General features: G+C 41.0%; 2 long non-coding RNA genes across 2 annotated transcripts in view; both read left to right on the forward strand.

The window, feature by feature from the left end:
- The window catches only part of LOC143940224 (uncharacterized), a 69,541-nt gene extending 61,852 nt beyond the window's left edge, over window positions 1–7,689 (forward strand). The window contains exons 4-5 of the long non-coding RNA XR_013263833.1: window positions 4,433–4,510; window positions 7,078–7,689. This is a non-coding gene — a long non-coding RNA (uncharacterized LOC143940224). The remainder of the gene's footprint in view (window positions 1–4,432; window positions 4,511–7,077) is intronic.
- Window positions 7,690–8,701: 1,012 nt separating this feature from the next.
- LOC143940225 (uncharacterized) overlaps window positions 8,702–17,499 on the forward strand; it is a 31,664-nt gene continuing 22,866 nt past the window's right edge. The window contains exon 1 of the long non-coding RNA XR_013263834.1: window positions 8,702–9,046. This is a non-coding gene — a long non-coding RNA (uncharacterized LOC143940225). The remainder of the gene's footprint in view (window positions 9,047–17,499) is intronic.

The raw sequence follows: 17,499 nt of genomic DNA on the forward strand, positions 1-17,499 counted from the left end.
CCTTAAGTGTGGTATTTGCATTTGGAATCTATTTCTGTGAACCTACATCATGTATTCAAAGGAGCTGCCCATGCAAGTGAAAAAGGCTATTGTAAGGCTTCAAAAAAAAAACAAATTCATCCGAGAGATAGCAGCAACATTAGGAGTGGCCAAATCAACAGTTTGGTACATTCTGAGGAAAGAAGAATTCACTGGTGAGCTCAGCAACATAAAAAGGCGAGGACATCTGTGGAAGACAACAGTGGTGGAAGATCGCAGGGTCCTCTCTATGGTAAAGAAAAACCCATTCACAACATCCAAACAAGTGAAGGACACTCTCCAGGAGGTGGGCGTATAATTTTCAAAGTCTACAATCAAGAGAAGACTTCACAAAAGAAAATTCAGAGGGTTCACCCAAAGCACACAACGTTATCTATAAAACATGGTGGAGGCAGTGTGATAGCATGGGCAAGCATTGCTTACAGTGGCATTGGGTCATTGGTGTTTATTGATGATGTGACAGAAGACAGAAGCAGCCAGATGAATTCTGCAGTGTTTAGACATATACTATCACCCCAGATATAGCCGAATACAGCAAAGTTGATTGGACGGCGCTTCACAGTACAGATGGACTTTAATCCAAAACACACTGCAAAAGCAACCCGGGAGCCTTTGAAGGAAAATAAATGTAATATTCTGCAATGTCCAAGTCAATCACCTGATCTCAACCCAATTGAAGATGCATTCACTTGCTGAAGGCAAAACTGAAGGCAGAAAGCCCCACAAACAAAGATCAACTGAAGACAATTCAGTCTTGTAATGTCCATGGGATCCAGACTTCAAGTAGTCATTGCCAATTCAGGCATACCCCACTTTTAAGTACACAATGGGGTTTATTTACTAAAGCTGGCAAGTGCAAAATCAGGCTCACTTCTGCATAGAAACCAATTATCTTCTAACCCAAGCTTGTTCAATTAAGCTTTGGTAATAAAACCTGGAAGCTCATTGGTTTCTATGCAGAAGTGAGCCTGATTTTGCACTTTCCAGCTTAGTAAATGAACCCCATTGTGTAGTTAAAAGTGGGGTATGCCTGTAAAGGATTCTCAACAAAATATTAAAAATTAACATTTTATTCATGAGTATATTCATTCGTCCAATACATTTGAGCCCCTGAAAATGGGGGGACTGTGTATAAAAATGGTTGCAGTTCCTAAAATGTGTACTTTATATTTATGAGCAACCCCTTGAAATAAAGCTGAAAGTCTGTACTTCAAATTCATTTGGATTGTCTCATTTAACCACTTGCTTACTGGGCACTTAAACCCCCCTCAGTCCCAGACCAATTTTCAGCTTTCAGCGCTGATGCACTTTGAGTGACAATTACGCGGTCATACAACACTGTACCCAAATGAAATTTTTATCATTTTTTTCCCACAAATAGAGCTTTCTTTTGGTGGTATTTAGTTACAGCTCGGAGTTTTATTTTTTGCTAAACAAACAAAAAAAGATGCAAAGAAAAAAAAAAAAAAAAATCATGTTTTAATAGTTTGTTATAAAATTTTGCAAACGGGTCATTTTTCTCCTTCATTGAAGTGCGCTGATTAGGCGGCACTGATAGGCTGCATTGGTGGGCACTGATGGGCTGCATTGGTGGGCACTGATGGGCTGCATTGGTGGGCACTGATAGGCTGCACTGGTGGGCACTGATAGGCATAGTTAAGGCGGCACTAATAGGCACAGATAAGGCGGCACCGATGGGCACAGATAAGGCGGCACTGATGGGCAAAGATGGGCACAGATAAGATGGCATGGATGGGTGGCACGGATAAGTGGCACGGATGGGTGGCACGGATGGGCACTGATAGGTACCACAGATAGATGGGACTGATGGGCACTGATAGGTGGCACTGATAGGTGGCTCTGATAGGTGGCACTGCTGGGCACTGATGGGCGGCACTGCTGGGCACTGATGGGCAGCACTGCTGGGCACTGATGGGCGGCACTGGGGTGCAGCACCTTTGAGGCAGATTTTGGGTGGCACTGTGGGTGGCACTGCTGGGTGGCACTGTGGGTGGCACTGTGGGCACTGCTGGGTGGCACTGTGGGCACTGCTGGGTGGCACTGTGGGCACTATGGGCACTGCTGGGTGGCACTGACAGGGGGGCACTTACTTTATTTCAGGATGGCACTGCGGGTGGCAGGTGGGCACTGGCAGGGGGCAGGTGTCCGCTTGAATTGCTGGCCGTGATCGGGACTGATGTCCCGAACACGGCCGCCGGCGATCGGCTTTTTTTTTTCTCCTCGCGCTGTCAGCGCGAGGAGGAATACTAGCCGATTACCGGCTCCGTTTTATCACATGATCAGCTGTCATTGGCTGACAGCTGATCACGTGATAAGGGGTCGGGATCGACCCCTTACACGGATCGGTGATCAGGCGAGTCTCACGGACTCGCCGATCACAGAGCGCGCCGCGCGCGCCCCTCAGGGGGCGCGCAGGCCGCTCGTAACCGGGACGACGTCAATAGACGTAGTCCCGGCAATCTAGGTCCGCGCTAATGCCGTCATTCGGCAAAAGCGCGGATCCCAAGTGGTTAAATTTTATTCTGGTGGCATACAGAGCCAAAAGTATGAAAATTGTGCCTGTGTCCAAATATATATGGACCTAACTGTAAATTTTACAATGTAACATTTTTGTTACAACCAGGGATCAGGAAGGGAGAAGGTGAGAAGAGAGAGAGCCGGCTGGTCACGTGATCGATGAGAAGAGCCGAGCGGTGCTGTGAAATGAGGTGTAGCAGGCTTTTTTTTTTAGAAATCACTCACACAGGGTCACACTATATGAAAACAGAGAGTATGAAGATGTGAAAGTGGCTTAACAACCACTTTAAGTGGTTAAACTCACATCATTTGCAGACCGAATTTCATCCCTTTAATCTGTAAAATGAACAGAAAGATAAGTTTCCTTTTATCTCTCTTTAAGATCCTTTTCACACTCAGACTGCCCGAGCGTTAGCGGTAAAGCGTCACTAGTTTTAGCAGCGCTTTACCGGCACTGTGCGGGCTGGAGTGGGGGTTTTAACCCCAAAGAAGGGGTTAATAAGGGGTTCAAAGCGCCTGCTTTGTAGGCGCTTCGGCAATGCTACCCATTGATTTCAATGGCTGGGGCAGTTTAGGAGCGGTGTACAAAAGACGCTGCTTGCAGGACTTTTTTTCCTGTCCTGCAAGCACACGCCCCCAGTGTGAAAGCTCTCAGACTTTCAAACTGGGGAGGCTTGAGAGGCGCTAAAACACCTGAAAAGCACCTTCAGTGTGAAAGGGGTCTTAGCTGATAGTTGAGAAACATTGCCGGCTGCTTTTTTTGACAGCTGTGAGCAGGGAACTACTCTGTACTTGTTACATGAGTCATGGAAATGTTGGATTGAGATCGGTGTGGGTGGTTTAATCGCAAATCATGCAGCTCTACTACGGACTATAAAAAAGGGTGAAATATTCATCAGTGGTACACTATTAATATTTCACAGTAGTGCAAACAGATCATTCAACAAATCAATTAAAAACTAAAATCAATGTGAAACCAAGTTCTTAAAGTAAAAGTTCATATATTTGTCATACACAAGTGTTGATTCCTGCTGTAAATGTTACACCTTGAATACACCACCAAAGAGACAAAAGATGTGTCCAGCTCCCATTAGGGTGACAATCACCAGACCTAATTGCCATTCATTTTCATTTGAGTGGCAAATAGCACTTTCAAAAGTTGTTCAACTCCTTTCCTAAAATTCAAAACCGAATCTCCACCTTCCACATTCGATAAATTCTCATTCAAGGACAAAATAGCCTCTGATCATGTATTACTTCCAACCCTCGGTTTATTTTTTTTTAAAGTTCCACTCACATTTAAAACCAGTATAGCAAGCATCAACACATAAAATGGCATCAGTTAACGATCCTGCAGTGTTCTCCTGACATCACATTTGGTTGCTACGTAACCCCGTCCCACCGCGTTTTGTCATGTCCAACCTTGTCACAGGGATCTATGAGAATAATAATATGAGAATTATCTATTAATAATAAAAAGACTATGGCATAATATTATTGTGTTTACCTGAATATCTGTTTTCATTCTTATGTCTTATATTTGTATATCTCATTTCTCAATGCCTTAAAGCAATGGTCATCAACCCTGTCCTCAGGGCCCACTACCAGGCCAGGTTTTATGTATTAGCTTGGGGAGATGTAGACTAGAATACTGCAATCACTGAGAAGCAAATGATATCATCTGTGATGTATTTCAGTTATCTTGTAAACCTGGCCTGTTGGTGGGCCTTGAGGGCAGGGTTGATGACCACTTCCTTAAAGAATACCAATTATATAGAAAAATACAAACTAATATTTCAAAGAGATAGTGAAAGAGACTAATCTTTTTTTTTTCTGCTAATTTTTTTATATACAGTGCCACAGCAAATACTACAAGACACTGGTGACTGGAGATGTTCAGAGATATTACTGGCTCAAGTTTCACCATCATGAGGTATAGTGTACACCTAACCTTTTACAGCCAAGCTGTGCGGATAAAAATATGGCAACCTGAATTAAGTACTTAAAGTGTAGTCAATATTAAAGTGTGAACATTCATATTTATGCATCCTTCAATAACTGTCTCACTAGGTATGAAGTCAGGTTTGGGATGACAACCAAGGAGCACACAGTGTTAAAATTGTATACATAACATTATAAATATATACACATATATATATATATATATATATATATATATATATATATCTATCTATCTATCTATCTATCTCTCTCTCTCTCTCTCTCTCTCTCTCTCTCTCTCTCTCTCTCTCTCTCTCTCTCTCTCTATATATATATATATATATATATATATATACAGATAACATAAAGATTAAAGAGGTGAACTCACAACATGCTCCCCACACTGCTATTCTAGTTGGACTTAGCTGCCCAACCTAACAGATGTAGCTAAAAACTACACACAAAAGAAAAATCTAGCAGGTGCGCTGATCAACAGTTTGGTATAGCCCTCCAGCTGGCTATTGGTGATAATTAGACAAGTCAAATGGTGCTCCTGCTCTCTATGGATCCTCTGAGTGGCAGGAACACATCCGGACAAAACACAAAAGACACCTTAATGTAACTCGTGTTTAATATGGTAATGTTAAAAAAGACAACTACAATGGTCAAACTCATATTGTGTGAAGATAGATACAACATAAGGATTCCACTGTGGCCGCACTCCTATAACCACCTCTAGATCCCAACAGGGGAAAGGAGAGCCGTGGTTGTTCAACCGAGCTGCACAGATCCTGGCAGCACATCTGAGGCTATCCGCCGCCATGCTCAACATGCATGACATCCTCACTTTCTTGCCTCTTGTATCCTGCTCGTTTGGGTTTGTGTGTCTTCGAAGAGCAGCGTCAGCTGGCTTGGTGGTTGATAGCCTTGGATGTGCTGCCAGGATCCAGGCAGCTAGATTGAACGATCCCTCCCTTCCCCTGTTGGGATCTTGAGGTGGTTATAGGAGTGCGGCCACAGGTGGAATCCTTATGCTGTATCTATCTTCACACAATCTGAGCTTGACCATTGTAGTGTTTTTAACTCTACCATGTTAAAGCCGAGTTACATTAGGGCGGCTTTGAGTTCTCTTCTTTTGTGTTTTAACAGATGTAGCTGACTGGGCATTTGGCTACACTCTTCTGCACTGTTCTATGTTCTTTCATGCTTGGACAGCTCAGAGCAATTTTCATTGGTCAGTGCAGTCACATGCTGGTGCTAACCAATACACTTTCACCACAGCATCTGGACCACCACACCAGCTTCAAGGGCAGAAGAATGTAATCAAGGAAGGAAATAAGTGCAGCAGGGACCAGGGGTGTGGGGAGGGTATAGTGAGTTAGTTCACCTTTTATTTTTTGTAAAAATCTAAACTGACCCTTTAACCACTTCAATACAGGGCATTTGCACCCCCTTCCTTCCCAAGCCAATTTTCATTTTTCAATGCTGTCACAATTTGAATGACAATTATGCAGTCAATGCAACACTCTATCCAAATTAATTTTTAATATTTTTTCCCCACAAATAGAGCTTTCTTTTGGTGGTATTTGATCACCTCTGTGGTTTGAAAAAAACACAAGATTTTTAACTTTTTGCTATAATAAATATCCTCTTTTGTTTTTTTTTTATATATTTTTCCTCAGTTTAGGCTAATACATATTCTTCTATATATTTTTGGTAAAAAAAAATCACAATAAGCGTATATTGATTGGTTTGCACAAAAGTTATAGCTTCTACAAAATAGGGAATAGTTTTATGGCATTGTATTATTATTTTTTACTAGTAATGGCGGCGATATGCGATTTTTATCGTGACTGCGACATTGCAGAGGACATATCAGACACTTTTGACACTATTTTAGGGACCATTCACATTTATACAGCGATCAGTGCTATACAAATGCATTGATTACTATATAAATGTCACTGGCAGGGAAGGGGTTAACACTAGGGGACGATCATGGGATTAATTGTGTTACCTAGGGAGTGATTCTAACTGTAGGATGAGAGAACTCACAAGGGGAGGAGACCGATCGGTGTTCCTCTGTACTGAAAACACATGATCAGTCTCCTCTCACCTGACAGGACATGGATCTGTGTGTTTACACACACAGATTCATGGTCCTACTCCGTTAACGGGCAACCATGGGTGCCCGGCAGACATAGCAGTTGCCGGGCACACGCATTGGCTCCTGACTGAAGCGGTGGGGGGGGGGGGGCCCTCAGATGGCCGGGAAGCCCTGGACATCATATGATGCCCGCCCAGGATGGGAGATCCATCCTGCCGACGTTATATGACTATGGCTGGGATGGAAAGCGGTTAAATAAGGTTAAAAAGCAAAGTGTTTTTCCCCTGTAGATTCCAAACATCTTAAATACAGTACATATGCAGTGCTATTCCATTCATAACATGGAAGTTTACTGGGAATTCTTAGCCCATTTTATCCTGTTTATTGCATAAAGTGGAGGTTAAGTTGATAGCTATATATATTGTAACCATTTAGTTTAATCAATTGCATAGGAAGCAGCATACAAGAAGCTGACGTCATTTACTACTCCAAAGTACCAATGAGACACAAACAGATCTGCATCACACATACAACAATTAAGATGAAAAAGGTCAGTGATCAGAGCATTATTATTTATCATCTTAATAAAAACTAAAAATTCTATGTACAGTATATCCTTAAATATAACATTAAAAGGAAGATGTAATCTTTATTCTTTTAATGCATACTGCACGTGAACATCAGAACTGTACTAACAAAATACATTCAACAAAAATCTAGTATTTTTTAATGGGCTAAATGTTCCAATATTAAAATTACCACAAGGCTGATTTTTTATTTCTTTTTTTGATAGTTTTTATTCCCTTCAAATATGTAGTAATATTTATCATTTAAAAGAAATGGTCTGTATATGAACTGAACGCAGGCTGATGTAAAATATCATTGAAAAAAAACACTGCGCTGTGATTTGTTATAAGTGAAGAATGGCCTCAACAGCCAGAAGATTCACAGAGCAGCCAACACCAAAAACAAACAAAGTTCGGCAAATAGGATAATAAAAACAGTGTAGCGCTTCAATGATAATAAACGTGATCAACATAAAAAATAATAATATGTCAAAAATCGCATAAATATAAATGCCTAGAGATGAAAGTCCAACATTGGGCGCTCATTCCACTGTGTAGCTGGCATGGGGGTGACCGAACCGTCACAGAGAAGGAAAGTAATACACTAGGCGAATGTATTCATATGGATCTGTTTGACTGTAAACATCAGGAAAGAGTAGATAAATACTTCTTACCGGAACAGTTGGACTCACACAGTCATATGACGGTTGAGTCTAGAAGGCTTGAGGTCACAATCTGGGACCAAGGAGTATAAGGAGGGAGGTCTGTTGAGCTGATGGTGGAGCTCCGGGCGGTTGTAGGCCCAATGGTGGATCCTTTCAGATGGAACGTCAAGGTAGTCAAGCTCAGACGCAGCCCGTTGTACCAATACTCCAATCTCCCCCGAATGGGGAGGGAGATGATGTGACTTGGTGATCACATAAAAAATAAAATGAAATTAAAAGCAATGTGGGGTGCCAACAGCTCGCCCAAAGCTGTTGGCACCCCACATTGCTTTTAATTTCATTTTATTTTTTATGTGATCACCAAGTCATTAATTATCTTTTGACTTCAATAAATCAACATTTTTTATACCGTTTGACCCGCACCATGTGGAGCCTTTTTTTCTTTTTTCTTTTCTCCGTTTCTTTGGTTTAAACCTTCACATCATCTCCCTCCCCATTCGGGGGAGATTGGAGTATTGGTACAACGGGCTGCGTCTGAGCTTGACTACCTTGACGTTCCATCTGAAAGGATCCACCATTGGGCCTACAACCGCCCGGAGCTCCACCATCAGCTCAACAGACCTCCCTCCTTATACTCCTTGGTCCCAGATTGTGACCTCAAGCCTTCTAGACTCAACCGTCATATGACTGTGTGAGTCCAACTGTTCCGGTAAGAAGTATTTATCTACTCTTTCCTGATGTTTACAGTCAAACAGATCCATATGAATACATTCGCCTAGTGTATTACTTTCCTTCTCTGTGACGGTTCGGTCACCCCCATGCCAGCTACACAGTGGAATGAGCGCCCAATGTTGGACTTTCATCTCTAGGCATTTATATTTATGCGATTTTTGACATATTATTATTTTTTATGTTGATGTAAAATATCATTGATCAGCCTGCGACTGTATAGTGTTTTATTATTTATGCCCTAAATAATAAGTAAGTAATGCCCTGTAAAAAAACACTCTGCTGTTACATGAACTACTGTAGCTGCATGCATTTTCTCTCTGCTGCGTCGTTTGCTTTTTCTCTCTTTTTCTTCCAGTTTTACTGACTGGTGAAGGAAGATGATGCCACTCCCTGTTGGTACAACTTCAGAGAGCACTTGACGATTCAATACTATTGTGGCAATCACATATAAGTGCAAGGTAAACACTATATGGTATTTAGTAGTTATGTGTATATTCCAAAGGAAATCCGTATATAGTTACATCGTTAGTCAGGTTGAAAAAAGACACAAGTCCATCTAGTTCAACCAAAAAAATATATATATAATCCTATATATACAATCCTTCACCCACTGTTGATCCATTCCATTTAAAAATCCATATGTTTAAAAATCTTATTTAGTAAATATAAAAAGTAAATTTACAGTAATCTATGGTTAGAGTCCATTCACACATGGGCAACTTTGGATCCGACTTGAAGTCGTCCCAAGTTGACTCAAGTCGCGCAACATGATAAAATCAATGTAAGTGAATGAGAGCCGTCTTAATGTACACTACTGAAGTTGCTCCGACTTCAGAAAAGGTTCCTGTACTACTTCAATCCGATTTCTAGGCAACTTGTACCCATTGATTTCAATGGAAGTTCCCTCCAAGTCGGATCCCCTGTCCTAACTGAAGAAACTTTCCAGGAAGTAAAAAGAGTTTTCTAGGCAAACCCCTCCCTCCCACAGAGCCGATTATTATGTGATTGGCCACTGGCAAAGTCTCTTGTCCTGGAGGCAAGTTCAAGTTGTCTTGTAAGTTGCCTCAAGTCGTGCTGTGATTCATACTCAAGTCGTGTCCAAGTTGCCTCCCAAAGTCTCGCTGGAAGTCGTGTTGCCCTTGTGTGAATGGACTCTTAGAGTCTATTCATAATCAGAATGACTATTATCATAGGTAGGTGTTGGTCAGCTTTTTAAATTAGATACTGCTGTTTCTCTATGGTGGCTATTATATGAAATACAACGGTAATGGGAAGTAACCATTACATCTATCACAGCTTTTAAAGTGGATGTAAATCCGATTCATGAAATTTGACCTGGGCACATACTGTATATCTGAAGTGTTTTCTTGTCTCTCTCCAAAGCCCTAAATCCTGAGTCTTTCTGCTGCTCATTTCTTCTGTTATCAACATGATAACATCTGACAAGTTCTACACTGGAGATAAAAGCAGTTGGAAATTTGTGTCAGGGTGGGTGCTATAAATAGATTAGCAGAGAGCTTGCCTATTCACAGCACAGCTCTGCAAGTATCTTCGTTCTTCTGTCTTTGTGGAGGGATGGTATCTTTCCTCCAATCAGCTGTCACACAGTGTGTGCCAAGACTCCCCTCCTCCTGCTGGAACAGGAAGAACACATTCTAACATTATGTGCGCTCCTAAAGGATATATTCAGCTAAACAGAGCAGATTTACATGTAAAACTTATGTAGAGAGATTTGTTTCATCTCTGTGTTTTATCTGAGGCTGTTCACTTCACTGGTTATAGGGGAGGGTTTACACCCACTTTAAACAAAACATATGTAGAGCTTTTTCTATTTGCATTAACTAATAACATTAGTTATTTTTTTCTACATTGTAGTTAAGCACCGTACACGTGGGCCAAATGTCGGGAGACAATGGCCAGTTCAAAAAAAAAAGGCTGACATTCAGCCCGTGTGTAGGTTGGATATGCATGCTGGAAAACCAGCAACCGGTGGATGCCCGATCAGTGCTCTCAACCAATGACAGGAAACTCTGATCAGAGTGTTCTGGCGGGGGGCTGTCCCCCTGTCAGAACACAACAGCTCGGCGGGGGAAATCGCTCAACTAACCTAGCATGGTTAGTACAGTGACTGTGATCGGAGCCAGTTTTTTTCTGTGCAACCTGCTGGATTGCATGAAAAAAAACAAAAAAAAAACTGTAGTGTGTACCCAGCTTTAGGTTGAAAAAGAAATATGTCCATCAAGTTAAATCAAAGGACAATGGGGTTGATTTACTAAAGGTGAATAGACTGTGCACTTTGCAAGTGCACTGATGCTGTAGCTTAGTAAATGAGGTGAAGTTTCACTTTGCAAAAAAAAAATACCCAATCAAATGCAAGAAAAAGAAAAAAAAACAGCATTTTTGCCTGCACATGATTGGATGATGGAAGTCACCAGGGCTTCCCCGCATTTACTAAGCTCTGGAACAATGCCCTTGCAGAGCGTAACTGCACTTGCAAATTGAATCGTTTATTTGCTTTTAGTAAATCAACCCCATTTCCTTTTTCAAGTACTGTTTTGACAGTCTCTAGACAAAAATTATTTACAAGTGAAAGAAAAAAAAATTATCAAACACAGCACTGATGCACTAATACAACTACAATCACTGTTAAACCAAACAGTGGTTAATAGGACAGCTGTAAATAAGTCAAAATCATACCAATGTAATGGAAATCATTCTTGATACATGGAGGCTGAAAGAGCTGCGTTCTCATATTGCAAATTGTCTGGTTGCCATGGTTTCTCTGCTGTCATTCTGACTCTTTAGGTTGATTACTTTTAGCCACTGACCCAGAACAAGTATAGACATAAAAGAAATGGTTTACCAAAGAAGTATAGGCTGTTCACTTAGCAAAACGAATATTCACTTAGCTTAGTGAATAAGGTTAACCACTGCTCACTTCAATCATCCATTCATGTGCAAACAAAAATCATTTTTTTTCCCTTGCACATGAGTATGTATTGAAAGGGAGCAACGCTAAAAGCAAATCTAAGAAACAAAAATGTAGTATATTGCAAGACCTTGGATGTAGTAGCTGCAATCCTAAAAAAAAAGAAGCTTTATTGCCTTGAACTTGCCTAGGCTCTAAGGCCGCGTACACACGTGGGGACTGTTCGCCCAACTTTGTCCGTCAAACAGTTTCAGCAAACAGTCCGCTCAAAATTAGCATGGACGGACATGGCCACACACGACGAACGAACAGTTTGCTGAAACCGTGCGCGATGACGTGAACGGCACGTACGACGGGACGAAAAATACGACGTCCTATACACTGCATTATAACTTTCGGCGTGTAAATCCTTTCTGAGCATGCGCGGAACTTAGTTTGACGAACAAGCCTACACACGAGGGGACTGTTCGCTGAAACAAAGTTTCAGCGGACAGTTTTTCGGAATTTCCGAAAAACCTTGTTCAGCGGACTGTTCGCTGAAACTGTCCGCTGAAAGCCCACACACGGGCGGACTGTCCGCCGAAACACTGTTCAGCGGACAAAGTTGGCCGAACAGTCCCCGCGTGTGTACGCGGCCTTAGTGTAAATATCTGGTAGATACTATACAATGGATCTTGAACTGATAAAGTATCTTCTACTGGGTTCTAAGTTTTACATCAGCCGTTAGACTCTATATAAGGAAAAAGAGGGGTGTAACCACATTAGAATAATAAAAGGAAGGGAATTAAAATACAACAAGCAGCAGCATACAGTGCGATAACACAGAAAGTCAATAAAATAGAAAAAGCTGCGCTTCATATTTTGAGTCCATAAAACAAACATGATGCCAGAAAATAAAATGTGAAGGTTGTAGTCATTGATGAATCACAACACCACAGTGTGCATGCACAAACAGAGAAAGTGCCTGACCACTGTAGCTGTCGATTATGCTTACCAAACAGCAATCGTTAAAAGCAGGTGGCTTGAATCCAGCCTGGACCTTTAAACTCGCAGATGACCACAACCCAGAGATAATCGAATATCACTGCTCGCTTCATTCATCCCAATATCCGTAGCTATCAGTAAATGCTCAGGAAGAGAAAAGGACTAGCCATAGTGTAATATATTCCAAACTATATGAATTTATTAAGTATATATTGCACTTGCAATTGCGTAGTAATAAAATGCATAAAAAGGTTGCCGGCCGGCATTCACGACTGAAGCCCGTCCTAGTTAGATATCACTTCGTACCTTCCACCAGACGTGTTTTGTCATCAACAGACATTTTCAATGGACTCTATATATCTATTATTTTCTTTGCGTTATTATGCTCTGTTCTATTGTTAGGCTTCTCGGTTGATTAACTAAAGACAAACAGGCTGTTCACATTGCAAAGTAGAGTTTACCCCAGAGCTTGGTGAATTTGCAAAGAATACCCAATCACGTAGAAGGAAAAAAAAAAGAATTTTTGTTTGCACATGGTAGAATGATGGATGCCAGCAGCACCTGACCTCACTCATTAAGCTTTGGTGCAAATTCCCTTGTAAAGTGAACAGTTTATGTCTCTAGATAAGAAACCCCCTTAGAGTGTATTACAGCTTAAAGTCATTAGATATGGTGGCTTCATTTGTTTTTATTTTTAAATTTTTCCCTATTCATTTTGACTTGGTAATCCTGCAAACTTGACTTCACTCCCTTCATGTCTTACACTTTTTTTTGTATCTATGGGGGCATAGAAGGAAGTGACAAGGAGAATTTTTGACACGTCAACAGGTATTTTATGAACTTGCTAAAAATGTTCTTAGCCTGTAAAAATGGAAACAAATGCAGCCATTACATCAAAGACCTGATAAGTTGCAATATATTATATTTTTGTTTTTGGGTTTAGATATGCCTAAACAATTTTTACTAACCTAAGTGAACATTTGCAAAGTGAACGGTTTAAAGTTTTGGTTGCTATGGACAATCTCCAGTTTCCAGGCATAAAGAACAGTTTTTATTTTATAAAACTGCATGCAGGACACTGGACAGAACACTAGGGACAAAAGGGATGTGAAATTATTACATACAGCAATGTAATCTGTAAGATTACATTATACTGTATGTATAGTGAGTGTTTCACTTTTTGAATTTGGCGCCGATCTCCGCCCCCGTGCATCGCAACGCTCGCAGGGCACGGAGATCGGCTCTGTGATAGATCGAGCGAGACACGGCTCGCTCGTACAGCGCGGGGACATCGCTGGATCCAAGGGAGAAGGTACGTAAGCATCCTCCTGGATCCAGCGATGTGGTCCCGAGTCTGGCTCGGGGTTACCGCTTTTGGTATAAAAATTCCACCCCGAGCCAGACTCAGGAATACCGCCAGGGGGGTTAATGAATGAGGTGAACTTGTGAATACCCAGCCATGTGAAAGAGAAATAAAAGCATAACTTTGCTGGGACATGATTGGGTGACTGACGTAAAAACACAGCTTCAACCTAATAAGGTCAGTGAATGTTCACTTTGCCACTCTTTCATACAATCACACCCATAGGGTTGATTTACTAAAGGCAAATAGACTGTTCACTTTGCAGGGAAACTTGCCCCAAAGCTTAGTGAATGTAGTTTCTAAAGTGTACGCATTCACAAGAAAAAAAACAAAAAAAAACAGCATTTTTGCTTGCACATAATTGGATGAAGAAAGTCATGGCAATGCAAATGCATCTCCAATAGTATGTGGCGCATTCAGAGAAATGTGCGGAAATGCAAAGCAGATCGAACTCAGCTTCAGAACTGTCATCCAAAAGGTATAATTGAGGACACCAAAAATTTACTGACGTATGAAATGCCCTTCAAACTCACATGCAATGCAGACAAACACCACCTATACAGATAAACACCACCTCTTAATTAGTCCTAAATTATAAGTTTACCTTTTGTGTTACTATAAAGCACCTAGCAACTGCCACACTCCCTATGCCCCCCCCCCCCCTCCGTGACAGGGGGCAGGGATCTTCTCCCTGCACCCACTGTCACAATTAAGAAAACAGTGCAACTGTGCAAGGCTCCACCCACACAGCAGCATTATTCATTTGCAGAGACTGGCAGATGGATTGTAGTTCACAATCAATTTTGAGGGTGCAGGTGAGTGCTCTCCAAGTTCATTGACACTTTAGTAACTGTCTGACTGTATGGGGATTATGAACAGACAGCTGTACTGAGTGTCTGCAGGATCCTGGCATTACACCTGCGATCTGCTGATCATGGGTGCAATGCTTTACAGGTTGCAGTGTAACAAAAATTTTTATAAATGCACATTTTTTTTATCTACAAAATCATGCACATTATTTTTTTCTACAATGCTGAACTTAGCCTTTAAGTCTAGATTCATACTGACTGCGGGAATGAAATCGTGCGAGTTCAGCTGAACTCACACAATTTCATTCCTGCATGTTAGTCCCAACTTCAGGGGCGATTTCAGAGACATCTGTGTGGGTTTCTGCACAGTTGTCAATGAAAAGTGCACCTTGAAATTGCTAAAAGTAGTACAGAAACTACTTTTGGGAATCGGTGCAGCACCGCATATGTGGCATCACACCAATTCTGATGCTGCCATTGCCAGCAATTGCCGCCGATTTGGCATGCCAAATCGCATCAATGTGAACTAGGGCTTAAGGTAAAAATTATTTTTTACTTAAAAAAAAATACAACTTGCTATCTTAAATTGAGAATTGGTGTACCTATTCATATTTCCTCTTCTACATCCCTAGCCATTTCAGACATGATAATTGGAGCAGTGATGTGAACCCACAGCTTTTACACAGTAAGAAATCTCTAGAGCTGAATCTCAATGGGCTGTTAATTCAAGGTTACCATCCTTTTGGATTGCTTTAGAGCATAATCACATAAAATAATTCCAGATAGGGTCTATATTCTTTGTCTGTTTGGTGCCTTTTCTGTTGGGTAAATCAGTGCTAACATACACTGCTAAAGACATTAACGCATAAGCATAAATATACAGTATTTATGAAGCATCTGCTTTACTTGATGCAACTAACTGTGGTATTTAACTTTATACAGGATATATGTTTCAAATTATTACTTTTTCTAAATTAAATTCATAGCTCATTTATATGAGTTAAACATATCCGCATTAAGTTCATAAAGTAATCTGTTAAAAACATTACAGTCTTAGTGACAGATCAGTACCGCCCATCCATTGTGATGGAGTACTTACATATGTAGCATAACTGAACATTAATCTGAATCTAAACCACATTATACCCATTTATATTTATCAATATATAAATGTGTATACACTCTCTAGTCTCATAACTTGTCAGCCCTGAGGCCCTGTTCATAACTGAGCAACACTCCCATGATGTGTTTTTAGTGTTTTATTGTGCATTTCTATACTGCATTTTTGGAGCAGCACCACTGATTTGAATGGGCTTCTTTCTGCTTCAAAAACGCTCTAGTGAAGCTCATGTACCAAATTTTGGCACTGAGCCAAGCGTGTTTTGTGGCAGCATTTTTGTGCATTTTGTCACGTGTTAAACACATGGCAAATTGCATGACTGCTATCTGTGTTTGGGGTGCCATGAAGAACTAATGGCACCACAAGTGCATTGTGTCCCGCTTTTCTGCTTTACACAAATGTGAGCCTGATATTACATATCAAGACAATAGTCAGTAGTTGTACAGATTTTTGTTCCACCTCCAAGCAGACACAGATATCAGGTAGTCATGTGGAAATGCAATACCATAAAAGGATCTTTCTTCTGACTTTAGTAACATCAACATGTATGTTTGTATCACTAACGCATGATCAGTATTAAAGTGGTTTTAAAGCATAAACATTTTTTACCTTAATGGAATGTGTAGGAATCAGAATCCCCCCCTTTTACTTACCTTAGCCCTCATTCAATCCAGCACTGTTCCCGTCTGCAGCTCTTCTCTCCCCTCACTTCTGGGTCTAAATGGCTTTGATGGGGCACCCAGAGCCATTGGCTCCCAGTGCTGTCATTCAAAGGCAGTGCCGAAGGAGCGGGGGGAGAGGCCGAGTCCCACTGTCTGTGACAATGGGCATGGTAGCAAGGCTTGGGAGCAAGCACGCATGAGTGCCCCCATGAGAGGCACTGGACAGAGAGGAGAGGCCAGGCGCACCAGCAGGGGAACCAAGAAGCAGAGTTTCATGGCCGTTCGGTGCAATTCCATTGCACAGAGGCAGGAGGTATAGACATGTTTGTTATTTTTGTTTACCTTTTCAATCGCTTTAAAGCCAAGGACTCCCAATGGCATACCTGTTGCCATATAAGTCCATGCAACTGCATTGGTGCTAGTAAGCATGGGGTATACATAGCTATCTGGCCACAAGAAAATTTATGAACATAATTTGTCAAATTTATTTGGATAAAATGAGCATATACTGTATATTGGTTTGGAACCTCTGTAACGTTTTTAGGACAAGAATTATCATAATGTATTGAATTGTGCATACAATTCATTATACTCAAAATGGGAACAGGAGTATACTGCTGAATATTTTAGGCATCCAACATGGCCCATTTTTTAATTCACTCAGTGAATCAAAAACAAAAATCAAACGAAAAGTATGTAGATGTCAATAGGGCGTTAAGAAGGAGATAAGGGAGGCAGGAGGTCCCTTAATGGTTTGTCTATGGGCACCATCACAGGCACCCCCAGCCCTACTCCTTTTTTAGGGAAATCAAAGCAGTATTTTTGCTTGCTCATGAGTGAATGATGGTTGTCAGTAGATCTTCACCTTATTCATTAAGCTATGGGCAAATTCCCTTGCAAAGTTCCGGTTTGCCTATAGTAAATTAAGTATCAGCATTTAAATGGAAATTTTAGTTTAAAACAGTAATGGAAACAGTACAAGCTGCTTGTGAATGTTAGATATGTCATGGCATATGGAAATCACTAGAAAATATGCAGCTTAGA

This window comes from Lithobates pipiens, unplaced genomic scaffold, assembly GCF_037356315.1.
Source record: "Lithobates pipiens isolate NorthernLeopardFrog02 unplaced genomic scaffold, aLitPip1_a1.2 Scaffold_3, whole genome shotgun sequence".
Lineage (NCBI taxonomy): Eukaryota > Metazoa > Chordata > Amphibia > Anura > Ranidae > Lithobates > Lithobates pipiens.